This window comes from Schistocerca serialis, chromosome 4 (assembly GCF_023864345.2).
Source record: "Schistocerca serialis cubense isolate TAMUIC-IGC-003099 chromosome 4, iqSchSeri2.2, whole genome shotgun sequence".
In the NCBI taxonomy this organism is placed as follows: domain Eukaryota; kingdom Metazoa; phylum Arthropoda; class Insecta; order Orthoptera; family Acrididae; genus Schistocerca; species Schistocerca serialis.
In genome coordinates, this window is record NC_064641.1 from 113050108 (window position 1) to 113072897 (window position 22790).

Sequence of the window (22790 nt, forward strand, 5' to 3'; positions counted from 1 at the left end):
TACTGGTTACTCACCTACGGCTTGACAAACTGACAATGTGTGATCACGAATAAAATAGTTGTTATTGAGAAAAATAAACAACTGATCTGTCGCACAATAGAATGGTCAGTGTATTGTCAGCAGCGGAGGATAACGCGCGCGACAGGAATGCAGAAGCCAGCCATGTGCGCCTTGTGAGATGGAGTTCGAAAAACATTGCCATGAAAGTAGATCTGCCTTTGTCAGCAGTACATTTCAACAAATTAAATATATCTAATCATGACACTCTTTTAGGATATTCCTACTTCCGTAATAATACCGACCATTTTCTTCATTTGTGTAGCTTGTTGCATAATTAGTTTATTAATGCTGATAATGTACATGTAACAATTGAAATGCTTTTTCTCATCACGGCGAACCAATTAAAACATTTTTATTTGTGACTGCTTTTCGACTGTTTCTAGCTTGTAGTGAAAATATGATATTCACATGCATGTAGTACAGTGTGTCGTATTACATTATTACATCCATATCCAAGTAATCGCAGTGAGACTTCTATACTTCAGATCTTAGACGCTTTTTACCAGGAGAGTACCCCTTTCCAAATTTTTGTAACAGATCGTGCAGATACGCCAGCATACTAGGCAGCGAGAAGATAACCTTGTTTTACTTTCCTGCCTTGCTTCTTAATCACATGATTTTATAATATCCTTGCTTCCTTATTCACCACTCTCTGTCCCTTCTTACTATCTGAAAACATCGCGGAGGCATATAATAAATCCCAGCGGCCAATGGCTCACCAGTTACTGAAGTATGCATTTTTCTTGACAGAAGAAAAACCAAAGAAAACAATACAGATATAGATAACAGAAAAGTATAATGTACTAACGAAGAAAGCTGGAGCGTTTAATTGGCGAAAAACGAAACACTACCCAAAGGCAATAAAATTCAGTATACAGTAAGGCAATATTTATCGTATGGGCAATACTACCACTGCTCATATGCGCCGTGCCGATGTGAGCGTATGGCCGGACTACTTTTCTGCTCGCCGCCTAGATCGCTTGGCTAATCCAGCGCGGCTTATCGATCTTTTCTTTTGTTATGTTGATACACATGTCCCGAACATATGTTCACAGTTTCAAGTGTACAGCGTACTTCGTTTGTTTTTGACAGATAGAAAGGATGGACTGTTTTAGTGTGTTCGGCGATTTTCGATTTTTATAAAAAATAGAGCAAAGAATCTGCATCGAATTTTGTTTGAAAAATGGAAACAAGTGCTCTAAAACACTTGCAATGTTGACAGTAGCATACGGTGAGTCTGCTTTAAGTAAAAAAAATGTTTACAAGTGGTACAAGCTCTTCCAACATGGCCGAGAGGATGCCAAAATACGAACCTCGTCCTGGGAACCCCAGCTGTGAAGAAAATTGTTTTGGAAAATCGTCGAATTCCCATAAGAGAAGTTGGTGAGGGTGTTGCCATATCGGTCGGCTCGTGGCATGCAATATTTTCCGATGTTTTGGGCATGAGACTTGTGTCAGCGAAGTTTGTTCCAAAACTTCTCTATTTTGATCAGAAGAACCGTCGCATGAGCATCGCTCAGGAGCTCTTGAATGATGTCACTGATGATGGGTTTACGGTTATGACGTCGAAACCAAAGCCTAATCGTCCCAATGGAAGCAACCAAGCGAGCTGAGGGCGATAAAAGCATGCCAACTTCGATCAAATTTCAAAGTTTTACTCACTTTTTTTTCAATTATCGTGGCGTAGTGCATCATGAATGTATGCCTCTAGGTCGTACGGTCAGTAAGGAGTATTACCTTGACGTTATGCGTCGTTTGCGAGAAGCAATACCCAATAAAACGGCCGGAATTGTGGAAAAACAATTCATGGCTTTTGTATCACGACAATGCACCTGCACATTTACCGTTGCTTGTGAGAGATTTTTTGGTCAAAAACAATACGACGATCGTGCCTCAGCCACCATATACACCGAATTTGGCCCCCTGCGACTTTTTCCTGTTCCCAAAACTGATGAGACCTATAAAAGGACGAAGATTTTCAACGACTGAGGAAATAAAAACATCGTCGCTGTAAGTACTCAAGACTGTACCAAAAAGTGCTTATGAGAAGTGCTTCGAGGATTGGAAGAAACATTGGCGCAAGTGTATTCTATCTGGGGGGGGGGAATTACTTTGAAGGGAACAACATGAATATTGATGAATAAATAAATATTTTTCATAAAAAATATAAAGTCATCTTACTTTTTAAACACACTTCGTATGGGGTGTTTCCGTAAGAGCGTGTAAAAATGTAACAGAACATAGAATTTGATACACTAAACAATTTGAAGCGGAGAACCTGGCGTCGGAGAAGCCAGCTTAAGGAGATAATAGGAGTAAAATCACAACAATGTGTACCTTTTTGTTTACATTAGTGACAGTTAGCCGCAAACACCATCCTTGACTCGATGAACGTACCATTTGTACTGCATGTTACAAAATGTGCCGAAACTGATGGCTATCAATCTCAATGCAAGCAAGACATCGACGAACAAGATTCTGACGCACCCTGACAAATATTCCTGGTGTGTTTCGAATCACATTACAGGCAGCTACAATTCTGGCAAGTAATTCCATCTCCGTATCCAATGGGGGTCTCATATACAAGCGACTTTAGATGTCCCCATAGGAAATAACCGAGGGGATTCATGTGAGGTGGCCTCACAGGCCATGGAATAGGACCTCACCTTCCAATCCAGCGTCCAGGAAGTACGGCATTGAGGTGACTGCGGACATTCGCACTGAACTGAGGCGGTGCACCGTCATGTTATTGATTCATATCACGTTCTGTCTTGGGAGAACGAAAATACGATACAACAGAGCCACATTATGGACAAGTAAAGTAAACAAATCTGCATCATGACTGCCTGGTAATCAGGCTCGTCCTCCTTGTCTCCTTGCAGGAAATAAAGAATGTACATGTAAAAAAACAGCACAGTACTGTAAACTTGTACGCATATTCGTTGTAAATAAGCTGGAAAACAGTAGTGAACAACGCGGTAGACAAGTTTATTTTCATATCTCCTTAAGCTGGCTTCATCGACCCAGTTTCCCTATCTCAAATTGTTCAGTGGATCATTCTCTATGTCCTGTTACAATTTTTCTCGCTATAACGGAGACTTCCCTTATACAGCCGCCCGTTGATGGGCGACTGTCGCTGTAAAGCTAACCAGTGAATTTGGTAACGGACGGATCCGCTACAGTCAACTAATGTCGAACCACAGACCCCTACAAAGCAACCGTGCATTTCTCTACTGGATAGGTAGATTTCGTCTGCCTAGACTTCAGAAATGTTATAATTACTTGGTGCAGGGAGTGGGAACGTCAAGTCACAAAATAAAGAAAAAACCTATCACAAATTTTCTCTTATTCCCAGAGGTATTGACAAAATGATTTAGATAATATATCTCTATGGTACAAAAAGAGGAAACTGCCTCTAAATCATGAAAACTGTGAATTCATTCACGTGAACACCAAAAACAATCCGCTAAATTTCTGTTACACGATAAATCATACGAATCTAAAGGCTATAAACTCAACTCAATACTTAGGGATTACAATAACGAATAACTTAAACTGAAACGATGACACAGATAATGTTGGAGAAAAGCAGAACATAGATTGCGATTTATTGGCAGAACTATTAGAAAATGTATCGGGTTTACTAAGGAGACTGTTTACACTACGCTTGTCTGCCCTCTTCTGGATTATTGCTGTGTCGTGTAGCATCCATATCAGACAGGATTGACGGAAGACATCGAAAAAATTCAAAGAAAGGCAGCTTCGTTTTTTATTATCGCGAAATAGGGGAGAGGGTGCAACGGATATGACACACGAATTGGGGTGTCAGTCATTAAAGCAAAGGGGTTTTTCGCTGTGGCAGGACCTTCTCATAAAATTTCAATCACCAACTTTCTCCCCAGTGTATGGAATGTTTAGGTGGCGCCACCTACATAAGGAGAAATTATCATAATAATAAAATAATAGAAATCAGGAGTCGCACGGAAAGATTTAAGCGTTTGTTTCTCCCGCGTGCTGCTTGAGTGGAACGATAGAGAAGTAGCTTATACGTGGTTCGATGAACCCTCTGCCAGGCATTTAATTGTGAATTGCAAGCTAATCGTTTAGGTGTAGATAGATACAAACGAAATTCGGCACAGGTTAAGAAAGGATAAGCCATATGATTTTTAAAAAGAATACAGTTACACGTTCCATAAAATTAAGAAATAAAAAGTGTTCAAAAGAATATCCGTAGTAAACGCGCCGACCAATACGCGAGAGCTCATCCGCAGCCTGCTTGTACTTGTGCAGTTAGGAAAAGCCACACTTCCTGCCACAGGAGAGAGCGGGGCTACACAAATATTGTACGTGATTACACAAACAGAAATACACCCAGTTCATTTCCAACGGAAATGAAATTTCGCGCCGAAAATAATTACAGCGTAAACAAAATCTGGCACAGTACTAACGACGTAAACCATTACGCATATTAGAAATTAAATATTCACGAAAGAATTCATGCCAAAGGGAGACTGGGCCCGCAGAATTTCTCTAAGAACGTCCGACGTTATCTGAATGACACGATTCCAGGGCGTTGGATTGGAAGAGCAGGAACAGAAGATGAACTTTACCGTCGTTGTCCTCCCAGGTCTCCAGACCTCACACCTTGTGAGTTTTATCTGTGGGGCTGCCTTTTATTCCCCATATGACTGACACTCTTGAAAGTCTTCGACGTCGCAGTGATGAAGCTGTGAACTCGACCAGCTGCTTGGTGTGTGGCAGGAAATGAGCCATCGTTTTGATATTTGTCGTGTAACACATGCTGCTCACATTGAATGTATAAAAATTTGAACTTTTGTCTTTCCATAAACTTCGGAATTGTGTTTCTACCTTTTGTAGTTTGGAAGCAATACATGTTTGAAATCTGTTCCTTCTTTTTCAATTGCCATATGTATTCTTTATCATTATATATGAAAATTGTATACAAAGCAATGTGCTGTTTTTTTTTCTTTCTTTCAGTCGTTTTTCACAGGAATCAAGAAAAGTTGTACTTAGAGCTTATCAGCTTATGATTAGAATACTAAGACGGAGTCTGAATTTGCACTTACTTTCAGAGAGAGGGGGGGGGGGGGGAGGAATAGATGGACAGAAATGAGGTGGCGGAGAAGGAAATGGGCAGAAGGAGGGGGAAGAGGTGAAGGACAGAGAGAGAGAGAGAGAGAGGGGGGGGGGGAACAAGATTAGGACATATATATCCAATTCCCATACATATTTAACAATTGCAAACCATTTCCGAGTTCTCTAGTAAATAATAAATAGGGTAGAAAATTCTAAATTCTTAGGTGTGCATTTTCATGGAAACTTAAATTGGAAAAACCAAGTAGTTGATCTGCTAAAATATTTGGGTTCGGCTACTGTTGGTCTAAGAATAATTGCAAACTTTGGGAATATAGAAGTCAGTAAGTTAACATTATTTGCGTATTTTCATTCACTGTGTATTATGTGATAAAATTCTGGAGTAATTCTTCACTTAGGCAAAAAGTATTCATTGCACAAGAGAAACTAATTAGAAATACGAGTGAGGTTCACATCTTGCAGCTAGGAGTATTAACTACTGTCTCACAGTACATTTATTCTCATATGAAATTTGTTATTAACTATCCATGTCAGTGTGAGAAAACAGAGATATTTACAGGCGCAACACTAGAGGAAATAATGATCTGCATTACCCTTTAATGACTCTAAGTTTGCTATAGAGAAGGGTGACCATTTATGCATTGAAATAAAATTTCTCGCTAATGACGGAAGTGTCTTCGAACATAGATTAAAGATGGTTCTTCTTAACAACTCCTCCTACACCATACAACAGTTTTTGAACAGAAGTAGTTACTCATTTATACGAAATAAGCCTGTAAATAGTCAGCACGCAGGCATATAAATATTTCTGAATATACATGTGTCTTGTTCCGTTGATACGTTACATGCCATGATGTTTATAGTGAATGTTATCTACGGAACAAGCAACTCGCTATACAGCTGACTGTCTCGCACACAGCACTTCACTGCTGTGACTTGCGTCATCGTTGAAGGGTCACATGACCTCTTGTTGCCAGTTCCATATCATTTACAGCTGCCTCTAGGGATCAGTGAGCACTTTTACACGTTAACTAACATTTTCTTCCCTCAGTTTATTTGACAAGGTTTATTACGTCTGATTTACACTGAAGAGCCAAAGAAACTTGTACACCTGCCTAATATCGTGTAGGGCCCCCGCGGGCACGCTGAAGTGCCGCAACACGACGTGGCATGGACTCGACAAATGTCTTGAAGTAGTGCTGGAGGAAATTGCCACCATGAATCCTGCAGGGCCGTCCATAAATCCTTAAGAGTACGAGGGGCTGTAGCTCTCTTCTGAACACCACGCTGCAAGACATCCCGGATATGCTCAATCATGTTCATGTCTGGGAAGTTTGGTGATCAGTGGAATTGCTTAAACTCAGAAGAGTGTTCCTGGAACCACTCTGTAGCAATTCTGGAATTGCCCAAGTTCGGCGGAAAACACAATGGATATGAACGGATGCAGGTGATCACACAGGGTGCTTACGTATGTGTCACCCGTCAGAGTCGTATCTAGACGTGTCAGGGGCCCCATATCACTCTAACTGTACACGTGCCACACCATTACAGAGCCTCCACCAGCTTGAACAGTCCCCTGCTGACATGCAGGGTCCATGGATTCATGAGGTTGTCTCCATACCCGTACATGTCCATTCGCTCGATATAATTTGAAACGAGACTCATCCGACCAGGCAACATGTTTCCAGTCATCAACAGTCCAATGTCGGTATTTCCGGGCCCAGGCGAGGCATAAAGCTTTGTGTCGTGCCGTCATCGAGGACACACGAGTGGGCCTTCGGCTCCGAAAGCCCATATCGACGATGTTTCGTTGAAAGATTCACACGCTACACTTGTTGATGGCCCAGCACTGAAATCTGCAGCAATTTGCGGAAGGGTTGCATTTCCGTTACGTTGAACGATTCTGTTCAGTCGTCGTTGGTCTCGTAGTTGCAGGATCTTTTTTCGGCTGCAGCGAAGTCGGAGATTTGCTGTTTTACCGGATTCCTGATACTCACGGTACACTCGTGAAATGATCATACGGTAAAGTCACCACTTCATCACTACCTCGAAGATGCTGTGTCCCATCGTTCGTGCGCCGACTATAGCAGCACGTCCAAACTCACTTAAATCCTGATAACCTGCCATTGTAACGGCTGCAACCAATCTAACAGATGCGTCAGACACTTGTTGTCTTATATAGGCGTTGTCGACCGCAGTGCCGTATTCTGCTTCTTTACATCTCTGTATTTGAATACGCATGTCTATACCAGTTTCTTTGGCGCTTCAGTGAATGTATTATGCTTCTGATGTTCTGAGGCACTTCGTGTGTCATTGAAGGGAAAGGTGTTTGTCGGACCGATTAGCTGCGTTGCTGTCGGACTTCTAGCAATGGACGCCTCTCGGCCACCTCGTTGAACAATTTGTGTGACGATGTACTGCGGGCTTGCGTTCCTCCCTAAAGCAGGCGCCGTGCACTGTGTGTTTCGAGCAGAACTTCCGGAATTACAGGCTGCCTGCTATCTGCCGGACTGGTGAAACACTCTGACCGCTGCTTGATAAATTAAAGTACTCTTCACTGATAAAAGCATTCTGATGCCATTACCGACAAGTTCTCTTACAAGGTCATTTCGTTCATTATCGACAAGGCGTTGTGGACGAGGTCATTTCGTTCATTCCTTGACTGTTACAGTTTGTCAAAACAACCTTTCTAGTCAGTCATTTTCCATTCTTTTGGACGTTTGATAGCCACTAATCTATGAGCAGAGTGAGAGAGCATAGATATTTTTTGTTACGTGATTTAAGCGAACTAAGCGCCGGATCCCTCGCTTTACCTAAGATGGAGCCTCAGTTTCTGTTGAATTCTCAGTCCGTCACTTCAGTATAGATTACCTCCTCTATGACAATGTCCGAAAAGTTCATCGCCTGGACCACGACACTGGTTGCCTCGTATTTCAGTTCATACTCGCAGATGAGACAGCATACAGTGACAATCAACTTAGTTCGCTACAAGTCACATTCGTGTGGTATGCGGCGTACACCCGTTTTTTTAGTCCTAGCTTGTCTTTCACACAACACTCTAGGACTATTGAATGAAGACGTGTGACGAGGACCTCCCGTCGGGTAGACCGCTCGCCTGGTGCAAGTCTTTCGATTTGACGCCACTTCGGTGACTTGCGCGTCGATGGGGATGAAATGATGATGATTAGGACAACACAACACCCAGTCCCTGAGCGGAGAAAATCTCCGACCCAGCCGGGAATCGAACCCGGGCCCTTAGGAGTGACAGTCTATCGCGCTGACCACTCAGCTACCGAGGGCGGACTCTAGGACTATTAATTTCATTGGAGTGACCGATATACATAAAAAAACTTCGAAGCATTTTCTCGATCTTCCCGGATATGGCGCCATTGTGTGGAATCTATACCTAAGAGGCCATATGATTGAAATTTATGGTAATAAAAATACATTTCTGTTGCTGGGGCGAATAATCTTTTTATATGATGTTGTTTGTAAATGCTACATTCGAGTGCACATATTATAGTTAGCAAATGTGATTGATGTAAATTAGCTTTTCAAGTGGTTCTATACAAAAATTCCATCAACAATGTAGCTAATCACTGTGATCGAAACAGTTGCACTTCAACATACTGCATTATTTAATCTTGGCCATATACTGGAATATCAAGTACGTTTAACATGAAGCATGAATCCTACAAACACAATACCCAGAACATAAAACTGAGTATGTGAGTCGCATCTAGTACATACCATTATTCTGTGTTCATTGTTTTTGAGAGCCACTGTATTTAGATTTGCATTCTGTTTCAATTTCTGGTTGCCCCACAAGAACGTTCTTGTGGCGCATCCAGAAATTGAAACCTCTCGTGGCAAAGAAAAAACGTCCTGAGTTGCAAGTATTAAGCCTCAGTCTATGAAAACAATAAATTAATAAATATCATGTATGGGATAAAAAGTAATGTGAAGCGTTAGTCTTTCATCTCCATATGTTTTTAATATATACATTCAAAAAGTGATACAAATTATGAAACTCAAAACTGACAGACTTAAATTCAGTAGCACTCGATAATGGGAGAACGTAGTCCCGAAACGTGTCGTGACAAATGATTCACACGTTTTACAACTGATGCGTTAAATTCTCACTGCTGAGATAAGAGATTTTCGTAAGATGGCTGATGGCAACACAACAGATAAGATTTAAATTTGAAAGTGAAAAAGATTCAGTGTATCAGATTTAGATAGAAAAGGACGTGAAAAAAGTGAAGTTAATAAAATGTGGAGCCGGCCGCTGTGGCCGAGTGGTTCTAGGCGCTTCAGACCGGAACCGCGCTGCTGCTACGGTCGCAGGTTCGAATCCTGCCTCGGGCATGGATGTGTGTGATGTCCTTAGGTTAGTTAGGTTTAAGCAGTTCTAAGTCCAGGGGACTGATGACCTTAGATGCTAAGTCCCATAGTGCTTAGAGCCAATAAAATGTATCAACGAACTGGAAGTAAATAAGAAGAAAACTGAAGTAATAATTATCATAGAAAAATAATGAAGAGAACAACGTGGGATACTAAGTCAGATCTGCTATCTCAGTAGTAAAATTACGGAAGGCAGGTCATGTTTAATATCAGTGAAGGGAACAATAGTATCAGCAAAACACTTATTTATGGCTCTTGTATTGTTGTTGTGATCTTCAGCCCAAAATTGTGTTTGATGCAGCTCTCCTCGCTAATATGTCCTGTGCAAGCCTCTTCATCTCTGCCCAACTACTACTACTTTTTATATCCTTTCTGCTATCGAAAATTATTTTATTCCCCAGACAGCAAACCTCGTCTTGTACTTTTAGAGTCTCATTTCGTAACACACTGAAGCGCCAAAGAAACTGGTATAGGCCTGCGTATTCAAATACAGAGATTTTTAAACAGGCAGGATACTGCGCTGCGGTCAGCAACGCCTGTATAACACAACAAGTGTCAGACGCAGTTGTTAGATCGGTTACTGCTGCTACAATGTCAGGTTATCAGGATTTAAGTGAATTTGAACGTGGTGTTATAGTCGGCGCACGAGCGATGGGACACAGCATCTCCGAGATAGCGATGAAGTGAGGATTTTCCCGAACGCCCATTTCACGACTGTACCGTGAATATCAGGAATCCAGTTGTAACCTTCCCCCCTCTTATAGACCTTAATGACAGTGAAAAATTAAACCGCGTGGACCTAATGGAAATTTGGGAAAACCAATCGTCACCGAAGTTAATTTGTCGGTAAAGAGGGAGGAAAGGGTTACATCTAAATGAAAGGAAAAATGCAAATGAAATTGGTGAAAATTAATTTTGAGAAACGGGTAAAATTAATAAAGAAAGTAAATGTGCAGTCGTTACATTAACAATTAATTGGCGTTAATTAGATATTTGAGATTTGGGGAAAATTACGGTCGCCAGTTCTATGGACAACTACTACAATAACTGAAAATGAAAGATTAATGCACATATAATTAGCACTAAAAGCGTGGCAACTGAAGGTTGACACGTGCTGCGTGAAAATTGAATGTTTGTCAGAAGTAATAAATTTCGCTACACTCTGACTTTATTTAGCAAAAGAATTAATAAAACCGGAAAATTGAAAGTTAATTTAGTGACTGAAATTAATAGTGAACTTTGTTTCTGAAGCACTACGAAATTCAATAATATAAGGTTAGTCTTGGGCTACCTCAACAATCATTTCAAAAGCTACTTGAAAATGGTTCAAATGGCTCTGAGCACTATGGGACTCAACTGCTGTGGTCATAAGTCCCCTAGAACTTAGAACTACTTAAACCTAACTAACCTAAGGACAGCACACAACACCCAGCCATCACGAGGCAGAGAAAATCCCTGACCCCGCCGGGAATCGAACCCGGGAACCCGGGCGTGGGAAGCGAGAACGCTACCACACGACCACGAGATGCGGGCAAAAGCTACTTGAATCTACGCAATTTAGAAATAAGAGATTTAACTTTGAACTTGAATTAAATGATTCTGAACAATTAACAATAGTAAAATTTAGTACGTACCAAGCTCAGCTGCAGTCACAGGTAAGCTAAAATATGCTAACAAAACTCGCACTATTAATTTCTGCTTGTGTAATCTAAATATTGTAGACAGCTATGAATACTTTAACTGAACTTTGAAATTAAAGCAGTGAAATGGAATGATATTACTTTAATGCTGGCGTATGAATTTCAACGACACTCGGGTTCATTCCAGAAAAGGAAGGGACCCTGCTTGGTAATGCAATTGGGACAATGAGCAACAAAGGTTCATGCTAAGTTGCTGTATTTTTGTGATGCAACGGTTTGAAAAGCTGAGGCCTGCCATAGGCTCTAAGCACTATGGGACTTAACATCTGAGGTCATCAGTCCCTTAGACATAGAAACTACTTAAACCTAACTAACCTAAGGACATCACACACATCCATGCCTGAAGCAGGATTCGAACCTGCGACCGCAGCAGGCGCGCGGTTCCTGACTGAAGCGCCTAGGACCGCTCGGCCACAGCGGCCAGCGGTCTGCCATACAGTTCTATAACTTTACGTGCTTTTAGTCTTCCTTGTTGGTTGATTGAAGGTTTGCAGTCGTCGATCGGGGAGGTGGCGACAGTCACTCATTGTCGGCCGTCGCTGTTGCAGAAGCTGGATGTTGGCGCGCCCTCTTTTCGACACGGTCACCAGGCGAAACGGGCTCTTGATGTGCGCCAGCTAATGCTTCCCGTCCGCGACACCGTGTCAGAAACTATCATAGCAAGTCGAGCGCAATTACATGCTGCCAAACCCCGAAAGCGCGGCAACTCGCGGGAGCATCACACAACACACCGTCTCCACCACCCTACTCCAGCCAGACTCCCTCTGCCCGCGCTCCACACGGCAGAGTTAACACTACCAAAGATCCTAAACACTTTGGTTCGCCACACGACCTATCAATGTAATCGTTCGATAGCATAGTTTTCCCTAGGCCAGACTCAGCGTAAAAATACAAACAATATTTACAAAACAAACCAAAAATACATCGACATTGTCAAACAATTACAATATATAAAGACACAGAAGTGTCATATCTTCAGCTAACAAAATAAGGAAAAAATTTATAGTACAATAGATGGAAATAGGAGAATATGCATTTCCGGCGTTACACGGTAAAACATCAAATCTTCGACATCGCTGCTGCCAGAAAAAGATCCTGCAAGGACAGGACCAACGATGACTGAAGAGAATCGTTCAGTGTGACAGAAGTGCAACCCTTCCGCAAATTGCTGCAGATTTCAGTGCTGGGCCATCAACAAGTGTTAGCGTGTGAACCATTCAACGAAACATCATCGATATGGGCTTTCAGATCCATAGGCCCACTCGTGTACTCATGACGACTGCACGACTGCCTGAGCCCGGCAGCACCGACATTGGACTGTTGACGACTGGAAACATGTTGCCTGGTCGGACTAGTCTCGTTTGAAATTGTACCGAGAAGATGGATGTTTACAGCTACGGAGACAACCACATGAATACATGGACCCTGCATGTCAACAGGGGACTGTTCAAGCCGGTGGAGGCTCTGTAATGGTGTGGGGCGTCTGCAATTGGAGTGATATCGGACCCCTGATACGTATAGATACGACTCTGACAGGTAACACTTACGTAAGCTTCCTGCCTGATCACCTACATCCATTCATGTCGATGGTGCTTTCAGACGGACTTGGGCAATTCCAGCAGGACAATGCGGCACTCCACACGTCCAGAATTACTACAGAGTGGCTCCAGGAACACTCTTCTGAGTTTAAACACTTCCGCTGGTCACCAAACTCCCCAGACACCAACATTATTGAGCATATCTGGGATGCCTTGGCTCTTCAGTGCATAATTCCCTCAACATGGTCTGATGTAATTCGACTATTTTCCATTACCCTTGTTTTTGTTTTCTTGCTATCAAGTTCTATCCTCTTTAGAGGACGCTTTCGATTCCATTCAAGTAGTTTGACGTATCTGAAAGAGTTACGACGGCATCAGCAAACCACAATATTTTCATTTCTTGTAGTTGATCTTTAATTCTCTCATCTAACTTGTTGCTTTCCCTCGCTGATTTCTGCATACAGGGTCGACGAGAACTCCACCGACAGACGTTGTTCAGTGATACCTTACGAGTATTTTGTGACAAGGTGTAAGACCTATTTTCGACCTATTTTGTATATGTATCGATGTTTCTATATCAATTTATAGTGTTTCTTATGTAGGTTGTTGTATCTGTCATGGAAATTCTTTGATTATGTGAACATATTTCACTTATATGAACTTTTTAACGATGTTGTTTGAATTATGCTTGTGAATTTAAGTAACTACTGGAATGATTGTTATATAATGTACTGTAAATGACTTGGTCCATAGTTAGGGAACGTAGGGTTGAACGTAAAGGATGTGGGGAAGCCCCGCAGATATGAAAGTCGCCTGGCAGAGTGGAAAAGTGTGTTTGGCGCGCAAGTGGCAACTCGTCCTTCGTGACAGGTAAGGAGTCTGGGCTGAACAGTGCTGTGGCTAACATCTTACCAGCAGTAGCGGATCATTGTGGCTCATTTTCTCGGAGTTTTGAGGCCAAAAGAGCTTAAGAGCGGTATTTATGGACCTCGGATGCTGCATTTGGTGATACTACTATCATGGCATGTTTTTTGGCGCTAGAAAAATATTATTCCTACGCCAAGAAGATCTATAACAGGGCGAGGCCAACAGTACTGTCATGACTGCATCGCCACCACGTTAACAGCCACTTCAAATTACGCTACCAGTACCATCAGACTTCCACTAAATTGTTTATATTTGGCACTCCGTAAATGGACCAGCTATCTGTGAAATTTGGTTGACTGTAATAATAATCGTGGTGTTGCTAAAAACTCTGTCTTACACCGTGATTATCCCAAATCACAAACCTGAACAGGAACCCCAATCTAGTGCATTTAATTCCGAGTGTCCTAATTTATTGTGGAAAGACTTATTCGGCAGATGTAAAAACAGTTCTGATTGCTTTTAAGCCTGTGGAGTTATAGCACTTAAAGTTCAGTTTAAAGGTTTGAGAAATTCTCCACTTCCAATGCGTTTTTAGACCAATCTGCAGTCATTTCCTTAAATAATTTATCTCACTTGAAAAGCCGCCTGAAAATACACTCCTGGAAATGGAAAAAAGAACACATTGACACCGGTGTGTCAGACCCACCATACTTGCTCCGGACACTGCGAGAGGGCTGTACAAGCAATGATCACACGCACGGCACAGCGGACACACCAGGAACCGCGGTGTTGGTCGTCGAATGGCGCTAGCTGCGCAGCATTTGTGCACCGCCGCCGTCAGTGTCAGCCAGTTTGCCGTGGCATACGGAGCTCCATCGCAGTCTTTAACACTGGTAGCATGCCGCGACAGCGTGGACGTGAACCGTATGTGCAGTTGACGGACTTTGAGCGAGGGCGTATAGTGGGCATGCGGGAGGCCGGGTGGACGTACCGCCGAATTGCTCAACACGTGTGGCGTGAGGTCTCCACAGTACATCGATGTTGTCGCCAGTGGTCGGTGGAAGGTGCACGTGCCCGTCGACCTGGGACCGGACCGCAGCGACGCACGGATGCACGCCAAGACCGTAGGATCCTACGCAGTGCCGTAGGGGACCGCACCGCCACTTCCCAGCAAATTAGGGACACTGTTGCTCCTGGGGTATCGGCGAGGACCATTCGCAACCGTCTCCATGAAGCTGGGCTACGGCCCCGCACACCGTTAGGCCGTCTTCCGCTCACGCCCCAACATCGTGCAGCCCGCCTCCAGTGGTGTCGCGACAGGCGTGAATGGAGGGACGAATGGAGACGTGTCGTCTTCAGCGATGAGAGTCGCTTCTGCCTTGGTGCCAATGATGGTCGTATGCGTGTTTGGCGCCGTGCAGGTGAGCGCCACAATCAGGACTGCATACGACCGAGGCACACAGGGCCAACACCCGGCGTCATGGTGTGGGGAGCGATCTCCTACACTGGCCGTACACCACTGGTGATCGTCGAGGGGACACTGAATAGTGCACGGTACATCCAAACTGTCATCGAACCCATCGTTCTACCATTCCTAGACCGGCAAGGGAACTTGCTGTTCCAACAGGACAATGCACGTCCGCATGTATCCCGTGCCACCCAACGTGCTCTAGAAGGTGTAAGTCAACTACCCTGGCCAGCAAGATCTCCGGATCTGTCCCCCATTGAGCATGTTTGGGACTGGATGAAGCGTCGTCTCACGCGGTCTGCACGTCCAGCACGAACGCTGGTCCAACTGAGGCGCCAGGTGGAAATGGCATGGCAAGCCGTTCCACAGGACTACATCCAGCATCTCTACGATCGTCTCCATGGGAGAATAGCAGCCTGCATTGCTGCGAAAGGTGGATATACACTGTACTAGTGTCGACATTGTGCATGCTCTGTTGCCTGTGTCTATGTGCCTGTGGTTCTGTCAGTGTGATCATGTGATGTATCTGACCCCAGGAATGTGTCAATAAAGTTTCCCCTTCCTGGTACAATGAATTCACGGTGTTCTTACTTCAATTTCCAGGAGTGTAGTTCAGTTAATCTGTAATGAAAAAGATTATGAATTGTTACATTTATGCTGTTTGATCAGAATTACAAAGTTTTATCAGTGTTCATTTTATGAGAAAGTGGTTGAACTTGTATTTAATGTTGTGTTGGCAGTTGCACAGCCCACTATATTTTGAGTAGGTTAAAAGACTGCTTATCAAACCACATTTGTTATTTAAAGATTTATAGTTTGTTGTGCTTTACATAATTAATAATGAAGCAAAGCAAAGACTCCTTGAGAGCCATTGTAGTTAGGTTTGCATTCTGTTTAACTGCTTCAAACCGAGTTTAAGAAAGAAATATTTACTTTGCTATCTATTCTAATGCAAGCTGCTTAATGCACAGGCATAGAGACCCTCTACTAAGCAATGAAGTTACAGAGTATGATCATTAACAAACTCTCTAATTGCCGGCCGCCGTGGCCGAGCGGGTCTAGGTGCTTCCGTCCGGAACTGCGCGACTGCTACGGTCGCAGGTTCGAATCCTGCCTTGGGCATGGTTGTGTGTGATGTCCTTAGTTTAGTTAGGTGCAAGTAGTTCTAAGTTGTAGGGGGCTGATACTCTCAGATGTTAAGTCCCATACTGCTCAGAGCCATTTTTGAAGACCCCCTGATTTAAAGCAGAATCATTTCATGCTTTTCCCTGTTTAGTGCTGCTACTGGTTTCATATGTTGTGGTGATTGGTTCTTTAACTGCTGCATCTAGTTCATTTAAAGTACCTGTTGCTGAGAAGCATATATTACTGTTTGCTATTTCATTGACCATTTGTTTGTCTGACTTCCAAGTCAGCAGTACATTTATCTGAAATGTTAGGTTACTGTTAATTAATCGAAACCCTCAGCTGCCAACAGGTGTTGTAGAAACACCTCAATGGGGACAGCTGAAAATGTGTGCCCCGACTGGGACTCGAACCCGGGATCTCCTGCTTACATGGCAGACGCTCTATCCATCTGAGCCACCGAGGGCACAGAGGATAGCGCGACTGCAGGAACTTATCCCTTGCACGCTTTCCGTGAGACCTACATTTCCAACTGGCTGGCTGTTCCCAACTGGAACAGAAGGGAGAACCGATAGAGGTACTCAAAGTACCCTCCGCCACACACCGTCGGGTGGCTTGCGGAGTACGTATGTAGATGTAGATGTAAATGTAAATGTATCATATGTGCCCGACTGGAGACAGATTTGGTGACCGAGCAGACCAAGGGACATGTCGACACTCTGTAGAACATCTAACGTTATCCTGTTGGGAAATAATCCCTGGAATGCTGTTCATCAGTCACAGCGCAACGGGTCGAATCACCAGACTGGCCTACAAATTTGCATTTAGGGTGCGCGGGATAGCCACGAGAGTGCTCCTGCTCTTGCGAAATCGCACCTCATACCACGACTCCAGGTGTAGATCAAGTCTGTCTAGCACGAGGAAAGGCTGGTTGCAGGCCCTCAACTGGTCTCTTTCTAATCAACACACGGCCATCTCTGGCACTGAGGCAGAATCATATCTCACCAGAAAACACAACAGACCGCCCCCCATCCTCGAATGAGCTTTCGCCTGACACCACAGTAGTTGCAAATAGTGGTGGTTTGGCGCCAGTGAAATGCAATCTACAGGGCATGTGCTCCTAAGCTGTCCTTGAAGTAACCGATTTGTAACAGTTCGTTGTGTCACTGTGGTGTCAACTGCTGCTCAAACTGCTGTTGCAGATGCACTGCAATGGGCTAGATCCATACGCCGAACACGATGGTCATCCCTCAAGGTAGTGCCACGTGACCATCCAGAGCCCGGTCTTCTTGCGACCGTACATTCCCGTGACCATCGTTGCCTGCAATCATCTACAGTTCCTGAGAAGTCTTCCTGCAGTAATGCAGAAGAGACGTCCAGCTTTGTCGTATCCCTATTGGTTGGTTGATTTAGGAGGAGGGGACCAAACAGCGAGGTCATTGGTCCGATTGGGGTAGGGAAGGACGGGGAGGAAAGTCGTCCGTCCCCTTCCAAAGGAACTATCCCGGAATTTGCCTGAAGCGATTTACGGAAACCACGGAAAACCAAAATCAGGGTGGCCGGATGTGTCGTCCTCGTAATCCATGTTACGCGACCTCGATCAAATTCAGTGAGGTGTTGATAATGGTGTCTTTGTCGCCTAAACAGTCATTCTTGACTAACTTCAACTCACCACGTCCAATCTGAAACGCAACTAAAGCCCACGATCGTTACAGCGTGCATTTAAAGCAAACTTGGTTTGCATCCTCATAGCGGCGTTAGTAACGCCACTCTCACGCGACTGGCGCGAAATTCGAATCGACATCTTTCAGATGTACAAACACGTCTACCAACTTTCGTTTATGTCGCACGAGTTCTTCTACAAGGTGTAGAAGTATGAAACCGGAATTTCCCTATAGATGGAGCTAGCCGTCAGTGTAGGGCCCGTGAGACCGCGTCTGCAGCGCCATCTGCTTTGTGTAACGGCTGACGACGAATGTCAACATACAGTAACCCAAGTTCTATGCATCGGTATCTGTTTCAAGCCCGTAAACATGTCGAGTCTTGTGCCTACCAACTACGATTTGCGGACAGCATTTGTTTTCTATAATCATTTGAAGAAAACTGCTGCAGAATCACATAGAATGCCTGACGAAGCTCTCGATGAACATGCTCCTGGGAAAACACAGTGTTTCGAGTGGTTCAAAAATTCAAAAGTGGTGATTCTGGCGTGAGAAACGACGAGCTCGGAAAATCACCGAAAAAGTTCGAGGACAACGAACTGCATGCTTTATTGGAGGAAGATGATACTCATACTCAATAGGAACTCGAGGAACAATTGAATGTGACGCAGAGAGCGATTTCTCTTCGGTTGAAAGCTAAGGGAAAGGTCCAGAAAGTGGGAAAATGGGTTCCGCATGAACTGAATGAAAGACAGCAACCAAATCGAAAGACCACTTGTGAAATTCTGCTCGCCAGATACAAAAGAAAGTCGTTTCTCCATCGTATAGTGACAGGCGATGAAAAATGGATATATTTTGAGAATCCTAAGCGTCGTAAATCGTGGGTGAATCCAGACAGACCATCAACATTCACTATAAGATCAAATTGCTGTGGAAAGATGACAATGCTCTGTGTTCGGCGGGATCAGAAGGGTGTTAACTATTATGAGCTGCTAAAGCCTGGCAAAACCGTTGACACTCATCGCTACCAACAGGAAATTATCGATTTCAATAGAGCATTACGTGAAAAACGACCGGAATATGGAAAAAGGCAACAGGAAGTCATATTTCTCCATGCTCCATGCTAACGGACCATCACACACAGCAAAACGAGCCAGGGAAGCGATCAAGGCGTTCGGTTGGGAAATACTAGGGCATGCGGCTTATTCTCCAGACCTGACTCCGTCCGATTATCATCTATTTGCATCACTGGGACACGCTCTCGCTGAGCAACGCTTCAGTTCCTATGAAAATGTACGAAAACGGTTCACTGACTGGTTCACTTCAAACGAAGCAATTTTTTTGGGGGGGGGGGGGGAGGGATTATAGCCTGCCGGAGAGATGGGAGGAATGTATATAGGGTGGTCCATTGATCGTGACCGGGCCAAATATCTCATAAAACAAGCGTCAAATGAAAAAACTACAAAGAACGAAACTTGTCTAGCTTGAAGGGGGAAACCAGATGGCACTATGGTTGGCCCGCTGGAGGGCGCTGCCGTAGGTCAAACGGATATCAACTGCGTTTTTTTAAAAAATAGGCACCCCCATTTTTTTATTACATATTCGTGTAGTACGTAAAGAAATATGAATGTTTTAGTTGGACCACTTTTTTCGCTTTGTGATAGATGGCGCTGTAATAGTCACAAACATATGGCTCACAATTTTAGACGAACAGTTGGTAACAGGTAGGTTTTTTTAAATTAAAATACACAACGTAGATACGTTTGAACATTTTATTTCGGTTGTTCCAATGTGATACATGTACCTTTGTGAACTTATCATTTCTGAGAACGCATGCTGTTACAGCGTGAATACCTGTAAATACCACATTAATGCAATAAATGCTCAAAATGATGTCCGTCGACCTCAATGCTTTTGGCAATACGTGTAACGACATTCCTCTCAAGAGCGAATAGTTCGCCTTCCGTAATGTTCGCACATGCATTGACAATGCGCTGACGCATGTTGTCAGGCGTTGTCGGTGGATCACGATAGCAAATATCCTTCAGTTTTCCCCACAGAAAGAAATTCGGGGACGTCAGATCCGGTGAACGTGCGGGCCACGGTATGGTGCTTCGACGACCAATCCACCTGTCATGAAATATGCTATTCAATATCGCTTCAACCGCACGTGAGCTATGTGCCGGACATCCATCATGTTGGAAGTACATCGCCATTCTGTCATGCAGTGAAACATCTTGTAGTAACGTCGGTAAAACATTTCGTAGGAAATCAGCATACATTGCACCATTTAGATTGCGATCGATAAAATGGGGGCCAATTATCCTTCCTCCCATAATGCCGCACCATACATTAACCCACCAACGTCGCTGATGTTCCACTTGTCGCAGCCATCGTGGATTCTCCGTTGCCCAATAGTGCATATTATGCCGGTTTACGTTACCGCTGTTGGTGAATGACGCTTCGTCGCTAAATAGAACGCGTGCAAAAAATCACTCATCATCTCGAAATTTCTCTTGTGCCCAGTGGCAGAACTGTACACGACGTTCAAAGTCGTCGCCATGCAATTCCTCGTGCATAGAATATGGTACGCGTGCAATCGGTGTTGATGTAGCATTCTCAACACCGACGTTTTCGAGATTCCCGATTCTCGAGCAATTTGTCGGCTACTAATGTGCGGATTAGCCGCGACAGCAGCTAAAACACCTACTTTGGCATCATCACTTGTGGCAGGTAGTGGTTTGACGTTTCACGTGTGACTGAACACTTCCTGTTTCCTTAAATAACGTAACTATCCGGCGAACGGTCCGCACACTTGGATGATGTCGTCCAGGATACCGAGTAGCATACATAGCAGGCGCCCGTCGGGCATGTTGATCACAATAGCCATACATCAACACGATATCGATCTTTTCCGCAATTGGTAAACGGTCCATTTTAACACGGGTAATGTATCACGAACCAAATACCGTCCGCACTGGCGGAATGTTACGTGACACCACGTACTTGCACGTTTGTGACTATTACAGCGTCATGTATCACAAAGCGAAAGAAGTGGTCCAACTAAAACATTCATATTTCTTTACGTACTATACGAATATGTAATAAAAATGGGGGTTCCTATTAAAAAAAAAACGCAGTTGATATTCGTTTGACCTACGGCAGTGCCATCTAGCGGACCAACCATACTGCCATCTGGTTTCCCCCTTCAAGCTAGACGAGTTTCATTCTTTGTAGTTTTTTCGTTTGACACGTATTTCGTGAGACATTTGGCCCGGTCACTATCAATGGACCACCCTGTATATAGCAATGGAGATTATTTTGAATATAATATTGTTTATCAGTTTCAAACAACAGACTTGTAATTATTGCAACCAAATTCCGATTTCATACTTCTTTCTACAAGTTGTAGATGTTGTCATTTTTTTCCGTGTAGCTAGTCGCTCCCCGCGTGCTGTATGACGTACGCGCCGCGGCCTGCCTTCATCGCGGCCCTCGGCTAAGTTGTGTGTGTGTGAAATGTGTGTGAAATCTTATGGGACTTAACTGCTAAGGTCATCAGTCCCTAAGCTTACACACTACTTAATCCAAATTATCCTAAGGACAAACACACACACCCATGCCCGAGGGAGGACTCGAACCTCCGCCGGGACCAGCCGCACAGTCCATGACTGCAGCGCCTTAGAGCGCGCGGCTAATCCCGCGCGGCATCGGCTGAGTTGGTGATGGGCGGAGAGAGGCGAGGGCCAGACAGCTAGGCACGCTAGGAGCGCAGTGCTGACAAAGCGGCGTGCGCAGCCTTGTAGAGGCCAGTGCAAGCGCAACTAACAGCACGCGCGAGCCGCTGCAGCCTGCTCTGCCACGAGACGTGTGTTCTGCCCTGGGATTCGCCGCGGCCGTTAACTGATCCGCACGTTAACTGATAAGAACAGCGCCACATATCGCACGGCAACAAGACCTGCGTTCGGTAAACGAAACAATCAAGACGAAGCGAACGCTTACGATGTACTGTGGAGACCTCACGCCCCACGTGTTGAGCAATTCGGCGGTACGTCCACCCGGCCTCCCGCATGCCCACTATACGCCCTCGCTCAAAGTCCGTCAACTGCACATACGGTTCACGTCCAGGCTGTCGCGGCATGCTACCAGTGTTAAAGACTGCGATGGAGCTCCGTATGCCACGGCAAACTGGCTGACACTGACGGCGGCGGTGCACAAATGCTGCGCAGCTAGCGCCATTCGACGGCCAACACCGCTGTTCCTGGTGTGTCCGCTGTGCCGTGCGTGTGATCATTGCTTGTACAGGCCTCTCGCAGTGTCCGGAGCAAGTATGGTGGGTCTGACACACCGGTGTCAATGTGTTCTTTTTTCCATTTCCAGGAGTGTATATCCTCTCTACTTCGACCATCATTACTTACTTTGCTCCCCAGATAGCAAAACTCATCTACTACTTTAAGTGTCTTATATCTTAATCTAATTCCCTAAGAATCACCTGATTCAATTCGACTACATTCTATTATCTTCGTTTTGCTTTTGTTAATGCTCATTTTATACCCTCCTTTTAAGACACTGTACATTTCATTCAACAGTTCTTCCAGGTCCCTTGCTGTCTCTGACAGAATTACAATGTCATCGGAAAACCTCAAAGTTTTTATTTCTTCTCCAAGGATTTTAATTCCTACTCCATTTTTTTCTTTTCTTTCGTTTACTGCTTGTTCAATATACAGATTGAATAACATCGGAGACAGCATACAACCCTGTCTCACTCCCTTCTCAACCATTGCTTCCCTTTCACGCCCCTCGACTCTTATAACTGCCATCTGGTTTCTGTACAAATTTTAAATAGACTTTC

The 22790-nt window shown here is 44.1% G+C and overlaps 1 non-coding gene across 1 annotated transcript; it reads right to left on the bottom strand.

Annotated features, from left to right (window-relative positions):
* Positions 1-16669: 16669 nt before the first annotated feature.
* On the bottom strand, positions 16670-16744 carry Trnat-ugu (transfer RNA threonine (anticodon UGU)). Its single transcript has one exon. It is a non-coding gene; the product is annotated as a tRNA-Thr (tRNA).
* Positions 16745-22790: the final 6046 nt, after the last annotated feature.